The sequence below is a fragment of the Podarcis raffonei genome, chromosome 9, assembly GCF_027172205.1.
Source record: "Podarcis raffonei isolate rPodRaf1 chromosome 9, rPodRaf1.pri, whole genome shotgun sequence".
NCBI classification, from domain to species: Eukaryota; Metazoa; Chordata; class Lepidosauria; order Squamata; family Lacertidae; genus Podarcis; species Podarcis raffonei.
Genome location: NC_070610.1, coordinates 46,818,893 through 46,833,048, shown reverse-complemented (window position 1 = coordinate 46,833,048; position 14,156 = coordinate 46,818,893).

The window sequence follows — 14,156 nt, the reverse complement described above, 5'->3', positions numbered from 1 at the left end:
AGCAGCAGCAGCAGTGCAAAGCAGGAAGATGGTAGCAAAAGTTTTACTTGATCTGCAGTTGGTCTGGCTACGGCTCCTCTCCTGCTGATGGAGGTTGGGGTGCAGGATGGAGGCATGGCACATATTGACTTGGGAAGCAACTCCTTGATCAATTCATAAAGGGCCTGCAACTGTCACCACGAAGAGTGACTATCTAGTCTTTGACACTAGCATTGCACAGCTTTTTGAAGAAAGGCAATTTAGGCATCAATGTGATGATTTCAATATGTTGAAATCACAATCTGACATTTTCAGGCCAGGGTCTGCAGGCAGCCCCTAAGCCACCGCCAGCTTTTGAGTCTCCTCCATCCCATTCCAGGTGGCATTGCTCAGCAGTGACAGCTCCCAAGCAGCAGGGTCAGAGAAGAAGCAGTGGCAGGAGAAGCAGCATCATCAATGGCTTCTCTCAGACAATGGGTGCTGCCAGAGCTTCAGGATCAGTGTCTCCCACTGAGAAGCAGAAAACACTTGTGGCAGTGGAATATCAGACAACTGACCTCAATTTGGTGCCTCCACAGCCTCGAACTATGTGCCTGGTTTGCTGGTGGAGTCAGAGATCGTGACATTAATCCTTTAAATATGGGGAACGATATGCCACTGATGGAAACCTCCCCCCCCCAGCATGTTAAATTAATGCACACTACACTAATGAAAACCAAAATTAATGCATAATAAAATTAGTCTACTCACTGGTTGCAAATCTGACTAGTTGACAATAAACTGAAAAACAGCCAAGGGCCTAGAAGCATTCTGTCTTTGTTTTCAGAATGAGAATATTTTTAGAAGACGCCATAATGTTGAAATTATACTTATTGCTTCAACAATTAACACTACTTTTAAACATTTACTCAGAAATATCCATAATACTCAAATGATGCCAAACATATACAAAGCATACCAATACAGAGTTTTAAGGACAGGTACTTTAAAATCTGATTAATTTCAGGGGAAATGAAGCATGTGTTGGTTTGTGCCTATAGAACATCAAGCATTTTTTAATTATGTATATAATTTGTATTTTTAGGGTTGCTCAAATGTAGGAAACATCAATATGTGGTGTATACCTAGATGAGTAATGCCTGATGGAATGAATCCTTGGGTCTTTTTTTCCTTGGGATTTTCAGAATGTTAAATGAATGCAGTTCTGTGGGATAAAAGTGTTCAGTAGGTCTGAAGTAAGAGGCTGTCAGGCAGCTTAATTTGCAGTTATAATTTATCCTAATGAGAAGTCCATAAGAAAGAGAGCAAATCTTTTCATGCATTTATGTATTTCTTTGTTTACTTGCTTACTTTTAAGCATCTACAAAGAAGCCCTGCAAATGTGGCAGTAATATTTTCCTTGTATTTGCAGGCACTAAGGTATATTTCAGATGAAAGTGAGGAGCTGGTCTAAATGTTTCCTTTTTAAAAGGGGGGTGTGTGTCCCACTGAACAGGGTGTGGTAGTAAATGGTTGTATTGAAATTATTTCAAGGATGTAAGAACATAAGGAGAGTTATTGCAGTAGCCTCCTAGATGTGTACAGCAAGCCTATAAGCAGGACATGAGAACAATAGTGCTGTTGCAATTTCCAACTGGAATTCAGAGAAATACTGCCTCTGTCCCTTAAGAACATTTTATTGGAGGGAAGGTAACATCACTGCCAAAGATGGTGGAATGATCTGCTAGTTTTGACCCTACATCTTCCCTATCAGCTATTATAAGCCTCTAAAAGCTAAAGGATATCAAGCAAGCATGCTAGAAACCACACTGCAATTCCTACCAGGAGTTAGAGAAAGACCCACTTGGAGTTTATATTCTCTCCTTTCTTCAACGGAGGGATATATTAGAAAAAATCAATGCAAAAATTATTTGACTCTAATGAGAAATGGATTTAAATTATTTTGTAATATGTTACATACAAAAGAGAACTTGAATCTACACTCAGTTCAACAATATAAAGAAATAAATATGCCTAAGAAAATCACAGATGAACGAAAACAATATTTAGCAACACCAGTAGCACTGGAGGATTTAACTAAAGTAATTAAGAAACTCAAACCACACAAAGCACTAGGCATAGATTGTCTACCACGATAACTTTTATAAAAATTCATCAGAAACCTTATTGTCCCACATGCAAATAGTGTTTAATAGTGTATTGATTGGCAGGACAGGGCATAAATCATGATTTGGTGTGATAGTGGAATCAGGTACAGACCCAGAGAATCCAGAATCAAATAGGCTTATCTCTTTAATAGGACAAGATGAGGGGGAAACTATGTTGCATATTGGCAGAAAGATTAGCAAATATGTTACCAAGCATGATCTACATTGATGAAGCAAGATTTTTTTATATATAAATAGACATATTACAGACCCTATAGGCAAAATGCTGAATGTAGTGCACTACGGAAACGACTCAGGGGCACCGATGCCCTTCAACATCTTTGGCCTTAATTGTAAATTCAAACAGAAAGACCAAAACTTCAGACAAAAAGAAAAAGCATGGTTTGATAAAAGTAGCCTTGCTTCACTGTCCCTGAAAAGCAGCAGGATCGTGCCACATTCCATCCCATTCCCAAGTTTATATCTGAGTCTTTTATTCAGTACCACTCATCTTTCTATTTTCACAACACAATTTTTATTGGTGGGGGAGAATCATAATAGGTTGTAATGTTTAATCTTAAATTATGTCTACCTTACAAATAAAGTTAATAACTTTAGTGTTTCACATGAGCAGAAACGGTGTCAGATCAATTTTGTCCCTTATGATTTCAGTCTTTTGACAGCAAAATTATTACAAACTGCCTAGAGGCATACCTTTCCCTTTAATAACATGCTGAAAATTCAAACCTTCAAGTGTAGTTATTGTTTGGTGGTATTGCAGGAGAGAAGTGGCATATACTTATTAAATTGTCAGAACATTAAAAGTGCATAAATCATAACAAATATTGTAGCACATTATACATGAGCCAAAGTTTACCATTTGCAGGAGAGCTTGAGGGAGATTGGGGGGGGGGAGAGAATAGATGGAAGTGTCAATGAGGCAAGTGACAACTGTCAGTACATACAAGCATCCAGGAAATAAAAAGAGAAGCAACACAAAGGAAATGAAGGAGATATATTGTGATCAAGTAAAATATGTAATTTAAAAACATAACTGAAAAAGCAAATGAATAAGAGGGAGTTGTACTTTTGTCTGTAGTATAGTAAGATGAATAGTAAGATTTTTTTTTCTACTCACGAACAAAAAGCTAAGAAAATGCTACCTAGTCTAGTCATGTTCCACCTAGTGCATATGCATGTGTGTGTTTGTGTGAAAATTAGAGTCTCATAATACTAGAATGTATTATGTATATTTCTTGTCTGTCACTTTCACAGTTAATTTCTCAGCATGTTACATCTCATTTCACTGCATTGTAGTTTGTGCATGTTTTAAAGAAATGCATATCAACATACATGCAACATGTGTAATGTATGTAAAGCGCGACAAAAATACATTCCTCTTCTCCCGAGCCTGTGGCTAATTGAACAATCTATGGTCTTTTAGATTGTGTGTGGCGGTATTGTTTTGTTTGTTACTTTGTATTTCTATGTTTTATATTGTAAACTACCCTGTGATTCTTGGATGAAGGGCAGTATAGAAATATAAAGAATAAATAAATAAATCTGAGGGCTGCCTTCTTCAAAGTTTTAGATACACACACACACAGAGAGAGAGAGAGAGAGAGAGAGAGAGAGAGAGAGAGAGAGAGTGTTTTTGGTACAAAGTGAGGTTGTAATATAGATTATTTTGCATGCCACTCTGGGATTCTTCAGAATGGAGAGCGGTATGCACCTATAAATACACAAAGAAATAAAGGAAAGTAATTATCATCCATTAGGGCAGTAGGCATTATGTTGGGGGCATAGCTATGAGGAATAAATCAGGTTTATATCAATTATATTGTATCCTTTTGTTACTCTCTTGGAGCTCTACAAAATTATTATTTTTAAATCTAGGTTTTCAAACAGATAAGTAACAAGATAAGTAATAAGACAGAAGATGACAAACAAGCAGTAAAAAATAGATGCTGGTGAATAAAATTTTGCAAAAATAAAACAGCGAGTGGCAATCTGCATAAGTTAACCAGAGCTCTTTGGAGAAAGGGCAGATAAAAGCAAGTAAGTTTGGTTGACCTTTCATACTCTCCTCATGTTTCCACATTACTCATAAGTCAAATTTAAATTAATGGGCAAAGTCATAGCCTGTTTTCTCTGTGATGACCCCCCTTTCCCCGCCCTTCACTAAAATGACACTTGCTACACTTTCTTCCTCAGTGCAGGATCTAATGGCTCCTGACAAAGAACACAGTCTTGTTTGACAGAAATAGGCAGATTCCACATGATGGAAGGGAACAGAATGTAGATTCCCTTATCCCTTCCCAGCAGTCTCGAGCTTATCTTTCCATCCGCCCTGTTACAGGCTTGCCATACATCAGGAAAACTCCTGACATGTCCTGGTTTTGGGGTGTAAAAATGGCGCTGGGAAGAATTTTGCCAAATCAGCAAAATGTCAGGGACGTATGGCAATGCGATGTAAAAAGCAGTGGAAACAGCTCCAAAAGCTTAAAATCCCTATTTTGAGGGGAGTTATCCCTAAAAAAAAAACCTCAACAGTTTTGTTGGGTTTCTGAAATCACAATTTGTCAGGAATTTCACTTTTTGAAATATGCAACCCTACATTACTTCAAGCTACTCCACCTTTCCTCATTATTTTGGGGCACACTCCAAGATTTATAAGCCACTGGAAGAAATCTGGAAGCTTGCAGTTTTTCACCAGTCTCAGCTTTCCCCAGCCATAGCTCACTGACTCTAATTGCCAATCAAGCTACTCGTAAGTAACCAGCTGGTATAGTAGCTTTGACCCCCCCATCCCTTCCAACAGTATTCTCCTGTGATAACATTTCCCAAAAATTCATCCAATTGCGATAGGCTGCTAAATTCAAATGATTTTATTTTACTACAGTGACTGATAACCTGAAAAGGACAGAAGGAAAATAAGAAGGCAGGGAATAGAAACTGGTTTTATACTCTTTTTTTACTTGCATAGCAATTTGACAAATAGCTTGAAATGGTTCAACGGTGACTTGGCAGAAGGAAAGACCAGTTCAAATCAATTTGCCCATAACCCTAGGTTTGGGAATGGCAACAAAAAAATGACCCCGTGAATGTATAACAGCCTCAGCACACTCCTCCATACTAAGTGTATTTCGAATATGAAGTGAGTATCAGTGGGAGTGAAGACAGCAAAATGTCACTTGGATGAAGCAAAATACGTGCATTAGCCTGCCTGAAATATGAGTAGAAATTACTCTTCTTCAAGTGTTGAAATATTGGACTGTAGATTATTTCTAATAGCTAAACCTGTGGGTGAAAAAATTGTAATTGTTCCATTCCTTCCCCTTTTTATACATGACTTAGCATGGAATTGTCCTTTTCTTAAAAAAATATAGTTTTTCTGCATGGATACATGCTGACATAATAGGAGGGTTGAAGCAAGTAAAGATTTCTGAAATTCAGGCATGGGAAAATATCACTATTATCTCACCCAAGTGCTGGTCACATGCTTATTATCTGAAATCTAGAGGACAAAGGGGCCTCAGTCAATAGAATACCCACTGTCCACTTGTTTGTTAGAGTATTTTACAGCAGTTTGGAAAATAACTCCTATTGTCTATTATATCTGACATGAAACACAGAGATACAGTCAATTGTCAAGTCATCTATTAGGAGAGGGAAAGAATATAGCAGCTGTCAGACAGTGTGCTTCCTTGTTATGGGTATGGGACACAAGTAAGTCTGGATGGTGCCTAATAATTCAAGGATGGGACTCCACACACACTTAAGTACTCCTCATGCTCTTCAATGCAGAGGAGATATTTTTTCTACTGATGGCAGAGCAGATGTGATGCTTGGCATGCAACTGTCATGAAAAACAACATAGGTATTTCTGTCAAAAATTACAGTGGCGGTTAGGAAGCTCCAGTCCTTGGGCCTAATTAGGACACCAGGGGTCCTAACTGTGACCTCAATACCATTTTCCTCAAATCACACCTGCCCGCCCAACATCAAACATCATATGTGGAGATACCCCACCCCCTAGTGCACTATACTTCTTCTTAAGCATCTCCTCTCAGTGCCTGTTGATGGGTTTGGAGAGAAAGCCTCTTTGAAGTCTGTTTGCTATCATTGTATTTGAATCCCATTTGCCCAGTAAGGTGAAGAATTCAACACCAAGCTATTGTTTTGGACAGCATCTCTAAATCAAACATTCCCTTGTAGGAAGAAGAGCTCCACCTGCTTTTTTAGCAAAACTCCCAGAGCTGCAAACAAACACTGAATTGGCATAGAGGCATTTTATAGGACATTAACACAGCCACATAAACATTCCTCGGGCAAATGGTGGAGCTACAAATAACATGAAGCTGCCACTGAAAACATCAGTACCATGTCCTTTTCTCCTTTCTTCCCTGTACTATTTGGGGATGCTCAGCACATAATCACAGTAGGATTTTCCCAACCCAAGTCTATTCCATAGGATGGAATTTATAGGTAGCACTTACAGAGCAACCCTTACTTACTTACAGAGCAACCCTAGACCTCATCAAGGATGTGGGGAGATGAGTCACAAGTTACTGTTTTCAGTAGGAGCACTGTATAGTTTTTAACATCTGTATTTCTCTTTGGGAATGGTGAAAAGCTGTGCCAGGCCAGGTGTACAGTTAATTAGCATCTCAAATGCAACAGTAAGACACACAGGATGTAGTTTATGGATGTAATTAGAAGTAGTTTTTAGTACTCGGAAGTGTAATCTAGAGAAGTTTTGCATGCAGGTATATTTAGATACAGTAATTGTGTAATTAGTACAAATTAAATGATTAATTTGTAAGATTTTTCTCCTCTGAGGAGTAGAAAATATTTTAGAATTTTTGAAGACTGAAGTTTTAATGTCAGAATAAGTCTCCTCTTATTTGTTAAATGCAGATAACTCAGCATCAAAATTTAAACACAATGTTTTTTCCTGTTAAAGCCCTAGGTCTTCCTTATCCTGTTTTTAGCACTTCTGGGTCAATCATTTCATAAAAGTAATGATGTGATATTATTTAACTTAATGAAAAGCTGTGTTTTAAAGTTTATTTTTTAAAAAAAATTAAATCAATGCCCTGACATTAGATACAATTTACAATTGCATAGATATAACCGAATGATGCCTAAAACCTACAGACACCATATTCTCTGCAAAAACTCACAATTTTTATACTGTCCAAGCTTCAAACATAGTTTACAGAGTGACAGGACTAATAAAAAGGGAAGTATAATAAAAAGGGAAGTATGATTCTTTGATTAATCAACATTAAAACTTCTAATCAACTAAAAGAAAATTTCAATTAATAGAGCAAAAGGGTGAGCAATAATTCTTTTTTCAAGAAGCCATCAGTGCTTCCTGAATTTCTCCCCAATTTGTTACCACCTCTAAACATCATCAAACTAACTCAAACACAGCACCTGCAATACGATTGTGATTAGGCACTAGTATACAATTATTCCAAATGTTTGATAGGTTTGTAATATGAGCCTTAAGCTGTTTTCCATATCTGATCTCCATTGCATATTTCTTTGGGGGAAATTATTAGACTTATTTCCATAGTGCATATGACTGCAATATGGTTCAATCCATGGTTCAATAGAGTACATTTCTAAAGTAGTGGTAGTTAGATGAATCACACCTAGATGATCAGCAAAGTCTCAAGGGTGAACTAGATTTAACTGAACAGCTGCAAGACCCGGAAAAGTGTTTGCTAGCATTTCTCAGTAGCTCTGTCTTCCACTGAGAATAAATGAGAAGTGCTATCCCCAACAGTTCGTCATTTCCCCTGGCAACTTCATCAAAGAACTAATCCATCCTGAATCAATATTTCTTCCAAGCTTCCCAGTCTCTCAGCATATGATTCTTAGTAGATTTCATTTTGCAGCCTAAGGATTTGTCTGAGAACCCCCAGTTGTTCACAAGTGATTGAGAATAGATGGGATGAAGCTTGTTCTGATGAGAGCTAGCTTGGGAAAACCTTGGAAATCTTATGAGAAAGCTTCATTCTTCCCAGCAATGTGATGCATCATCAGTAATGGCACATCAATGGAGTTAGATTTTTTACACAGGTTTGCAAAAGCTATTAATTAAAGCAGGGTTTGCTGACATAGTGCCCACATGTGCTGTTGGACTCCAACTCCCATCAGCCTCTGCCTGCATGGACAGTGGTCAAGGGTGATAGGAGAAGGAGTTCAATCACATCATGTTGTCAACCTTTGACCCAAATCATAATGATTTTTTAAATTTAAATTTAATTTTTTTTTTTGAAATCCAGTCTAGGAAAGATAGTTTTTATGCTGTGAGCTTCCCTGAGACCTACAATTGAAGGGTGGTAAACAAATTTAATAATAAATAAATAAATAAATGAAATTGATGATAGGTCAAACTCTGGTTTTCACTACTGATGAACATTTCGGTCACGTGTAGTTCGAACAGCAATATTCCTTAATTAGCAATAATATATAAAGTTCTCTTCCTCTAATATGCATTAATCATTTCACGAAAGGATGTCCGGGCCTGTACATAGAAGCAGAATGAGGCAATGTGTCATAAACTGGCAGAACACTTGAGGAAGGGAAGGGGATCCTGCTGAGGGGTGTAGCCATGATTGGTACAAACTGGGACAAGCTAAAGCAGGAGAAGGGGAGGCTGGGTACTTACAGGACATCAGAGGATGTTACAGGGGCAGCCAGCAGTTCAAGGGAGCCAGGGAAGGGGGACAAATCACCAGAACCAGAGGTGTCCCCATCTCCACAGACATGGCAGGCTCTGAGGAATCAGGAACAGTGCAAAGTGCAAGAGACTGAGGCAGGCAAGGAAACACAGCCCAGCTAACTAGTGGACCAGGTGGTGATCATGTGGCTTGTTAGGTTTGGAAGGCGGTTTGTGGTAACTCAGCTGGATTAATCTCAGGGCAGATGAGGATCACAGGCTTCGTCAAAGGGAGAGGCACAGCTGCTCAGCTGGAGAAAAACTCAGCTGCAGCAATCAAGACTGGGAAAGATACAAGGGAAGCAAGGCAGAGACTCAGGGTCTGATCAACTTTCTCTGTTGACAGGCCGCATATTGTCTGCTTCATGAATGCTATTGCACTGCTACTTCGGGACTTACCCCAGGTTTTCTGATTCTGGGTCTTCTGTGGTGGTGAGAACCTGGCTTTACGGCTTGACTTCAAACTTGGCTCATTGTATTGGACTTGGTCTGGTATGTGACCTTTTGGATTGTCTGACTCTCTAGTGTTACTCTTAGGACTGTGTGTACCAGTGGGACTTATGCCTGGGTATGCCAGGGGTCAGGAGACAATAGAATCCTGAGATTGGAAACATGTGTCATTTTTTAACATCCTTTCATGTTAATAAAATGGAATAAAAATCCTGAAAATAAAACAAAACTAAAAATGCACTTCAGACAGAAAAGCTCAGTGCATGTCCTATTATGCAAGTTCCCCTTCCAGGCACAATGAGCTTGAGGTCTCTGGGGCTGGGAAGCAGCAATAATGACATGACAACATCTTAGGTTCAAATTGGCCCCAACTTCATTGATTACTGATGTTGGTAGGCTTTGGAATAGGCACTGGATATGTTTCATAAATCAACCAGTCCAAATGCTGACTGATTATCTCTTCAGGGTCAATTTTGGATCAAAGATCACTGTATGGACAATCCCTCCAAGATACCACTTGGAGAATTCTATGGCCTGTTAGCCCCCATCTGGGCATTCAGATGGAAAACTTTCCCCTGGACCCCTTTATTGGGGTAGCCTGATACATTGATTGAGGAAGGGGATAGGTTTCTTCCCACTCCTTCTGTTTAGACAAAGGATCTAGCACAATGCCCTTTTCCGCCAGTAAGTTGAGACAGATCACAGAACTGGCCCAATTTGTCTGCAGGTGAATTCCTCCCTGGCCCTGAATATGGTGACTGACTAAATCCACAGCAAGCTCAGGCACATGTGCTGCCCACTTACCTTCAGGCAGGGCTAAAACCTACTGGGTGGGATGTCTGTTGCTGACTGTGCTATTTGAAGAAAGTGCAGGTGGTTTAGATGAAGTGTAGGTGGACTTGAGTGAAGCCAGCCAAGGGTAGGCTACTGCCAGGTCCACCTCATAAGTCCTGCTCTCCAGGTTTGCTGTGATTGGCCTATTTCACTTCAAATCAAGTAAAAGTCCCAGTAATTGCAGCTGCTAGCTGAGGCTAATATTGCTACCCACCAGCTACATGGGAAATGGTTTTTTTGGGGGGGCAGGTCACCTGTGGCCATGCTGGGCAGCAACAGCTACCACTGCCAAAATGGTAAGTGGCCTGTTCTACATGGATATTTTATGCAAGACATTATCAAAAGATGAGACCCTATTACCCTCACAGATCATTGTACTGTCTCAGGACCTGAGCAGCTCACTCTCACTTCAGGCTGTTGCATACACATACACACACACAACACTAGTTAACCTCAACCATTAAAGACCATCAAACAGAAAGCTTATGCAACTCTTTTGAAAGATCAGCATTTCCCAAAATATATGTCAGTAACTTGACACTGTTTCTAAGCTCTAGAGCAATAATCTATTGCGTGTTGAGTCCCACAATACCACCCCAAAAAAATTCACACTTCACCCATCAATTTTTGTTTAAGGTTTTTGGCATAATTTTGGCCACAACTTTATTCAAAATACAAAAAATGTGAGTGGTTGCTTAGGCATTGGTTATGACTATCTGTCCTTGCCCTCAAGGACAGAGCTGGCCCTTCCGGACACCAACAGAAGCCAGTGTGGGAAACAAGTATTGGGTGAGAAAATGAAGCTGGGCAACAGTCCCTCACTTCTCACCCTCATGTTCCTATGGAGCTTGCACGGCCCAAGTCCAATGCCAGGGACAAGGACGAAAAGAATGGCAAGCCCCTGGATTCCTTTAACGGAATTCCCTTTCCGCATCATTTGGAGGGGTAGGCACTTCAATTTTCAGGCCAAGGGAACTGGAATTTGTCCACAGACAGCTTTCCGGATCATGTGGCCAGCATGACTAAACCACTACTGGCACATGGAGGACCATGATGAGCGCCAGAACGCATGGAAACACTGTTTACCTTCCCACCACAGCAGTACCTATTTATCTATTTGCACTGGTATGCTTTTCAACTGCTAGCTTGGCAGATGCTGGGACAGAGCAATGGAACTCTTCCAATTGGCAAGCCCAAGATGCTCAGTAACACTAGTTACTTGACTCTAAAGTGGAGCTGGACTTGAATTAGAGCTTTAGTTTTATCTGCCCTGTCCATGTTCTTTTTTCCTCCTTGCTTTCTTCACCTGAAAGCTAAGCCATGTTCTAACTGTAGAACTCTAACTACATACCCTTCAATATTTCTCTGATGAAAACAGGGACACCCCATTCCATAATGATAATTTTACTATTTATACCCCACATATTTTACTGGGTTGCCCTAGCCACTCAGGGCAGCTTCCAACATATATAAAAACATAATAAATAAAGTAATATACACCATCATCTAAGTACATCTCCCATAAGACGGTAAGTTCAAAGCCCCAAATTACCTAATTGCACTGGTGCTCAAAGGTAGATCACGGGGAAAAATGCATTACAGCTTAATGTCTGAAATCCAGAGGCAGGATGAGGAAATGGTCTTTTTTGAAGCCAAGGAGTGCTGCAGCCAGTAGGTGTAGGCAGTACTAGCTGCTAGATGGATCAGGGCTTTGATGGTATAAGATAGCTCCCTATGTTCTAAAATCCCACACATTGTCAGAATTCATTTTCGGTTTATGTGCATACTTGCTTTGCCACAGACTTCATTGATCACTAGGGCATGTGAAAGTTAAATACAGCAACATCTGTGTTAGGAAAACCACAAATATTTACAGGAATTGGGAGATATCTGGGAATAGGGAAGGCCTAGAAGGCGAGTAATGTTCCATCCAAATTGCTAGCAAAAGCAATAAAAAAGGAACTAAGGGACTAGTTTAGTAATGAAACAAACAGTGTATTATTAAGGGAAAGGGATGAGAAGATTTGATGCTGTGCATAATGCAATATGTCCCCCCCAAAACCTTTTAATGTTTTTCTTTAATATCTGCAGCATGTGAGATGAGGGTATGTGCTCTGGTGTTGGGCAAATGAGCAGTATTTTTCAGTGATTATGATGTATTTACAGTATTATCACATTTAGAAGACACCAATGATAACCAGAGCACTCTGGGTGACAAACAGATTAAAACAATTAAATATATGCCAGAAAAGTACATGGGTATCAGTAGAACAAAGCGCAGATGGGAGATATGTGGGGAAATTATCTATACATTTATAATGGAATCCCCATTGTGCTCCTGAAATGCTATGCTAGGAGTTATAAGGGTATTACAGATTTCTTTCACTATACCCAAAACTTCTACAAGGCAAAGTACCATTATTTTAAAGAAGTGTATTCAAGCACACTGCGATAGCTTGAGGGAGGTGGGGTAAGGATAGATACGTAACTCTCTGAAACTCTTATGAAGCAATTTATCCTAAATTTACTCACAGAAGCTTCACCATGGTAGAATTATGCAAGTTTACCTCAACTTTCACTTAAGAAAGTTCCTTAATCCTGGCAAATAAATAACAATTTACTTCAACATTTCTAGAGATCTTTTGCCTAAACAGAACACTTTGAGTTCAAAGTATGTTTGTCTTTAGGTCAGATTTGCTTTCGGTTGTTTTTACTTGAGTCAGGGCGGGGGGGAGGCAGATTTTCTATCCCTAATTTTAAGAAAGAGATGGCAAAACATTCAGTCCAGGAGGAAAATGCTTGGCTAATAACACTTTACAGCTATATTATATGGGCAGAACAATTCAATCCAAATCTCCCTTACACCAAGCTGAGGGTGTTTGATTATGTGGAGGTGTCCTTCCATCCTAGGTAAGAACATTACCTAGGTTTCCTAGGTAAGAACATTGCCTGCCAACTGGCTGACATGAGTGTGTAGGTCGTACTGTAGATGAATATCTGCTCACAGTAATCGGTGGAAAGCCCCCCAAATGGGGTGTTCTGGAGGCAGGAAGGGGCTGAGCTAGCTCAGTATCCACTGGACATTCAACTGGTTTCACAATCATGTGACAGCATTAGGCCCAATCCAGGCCTGATCACCCTGCCCCCCACCTTCCACTGTAGCCAGCTTGAGCAGCAGGGTTGTGCTAGTGTGGAGAGGACAGTAAGAGGGAGGGCAGGGGCAAATAGGATCTGTCATTGCCAACCTCTTGCCCTCTAGAGATGTTGTTGGACTACAACTCCCAAGAGCCCCAGTCAGTAAACAATGCTCTTTGGCAGTAATGGGAATTATAATCCAACATTTGGAGAGTACCAGGTTAGCAATGGATGGCTTAACCCATTCCCTGATTTTTTAATTCACTATAAATCTTCTCTTCCTAGTGGCTTTTCTCTCATGACATGTTTTCAAGGGCAAATGAATATTTGAAGCCTGCTGAAGGAAGGGCACATGGCAGGTGGATTGGAATAACAGTGCACAGGTGAAGGTTTAGCACCCCACCCACCACTTCTCCAGTCCTCAAGCTCCTCTTATAAAAACGTTCATAACGCTACAATTCCACATTCACTTGCATGTAATGTAATTTGACTTTCAGTGTTCGCAGTTGCTCTTGGGGAATGAGCAACTTCCAAACCTCCAAAACAGTCTGGCAAGCCTTTGATCAAAAGCCACAGATTGATATTTCATATTTGTTGAAATGCGTTGGGTACAATTCACAAAAAACTGCCCCTATGAACTAAAGCTGCATGGTTGCAATGCTTGATGAATTGTCTCCTTTGTGAATACATGCAACCAAGAGGCAAAGTGTGACATAAAACAGTTTTACCAGCACCGTTACAATAAATTTGCCCTTCTGCAACAATAGGAACTTTGGTATATGCAGCAGGGCAATCTGATTAAGCTGACCTCTTTAATGATACTATAAGTGCTTAGCAACGAATTTCCATGTTTGTTATGCAGTTATTTCTGTATT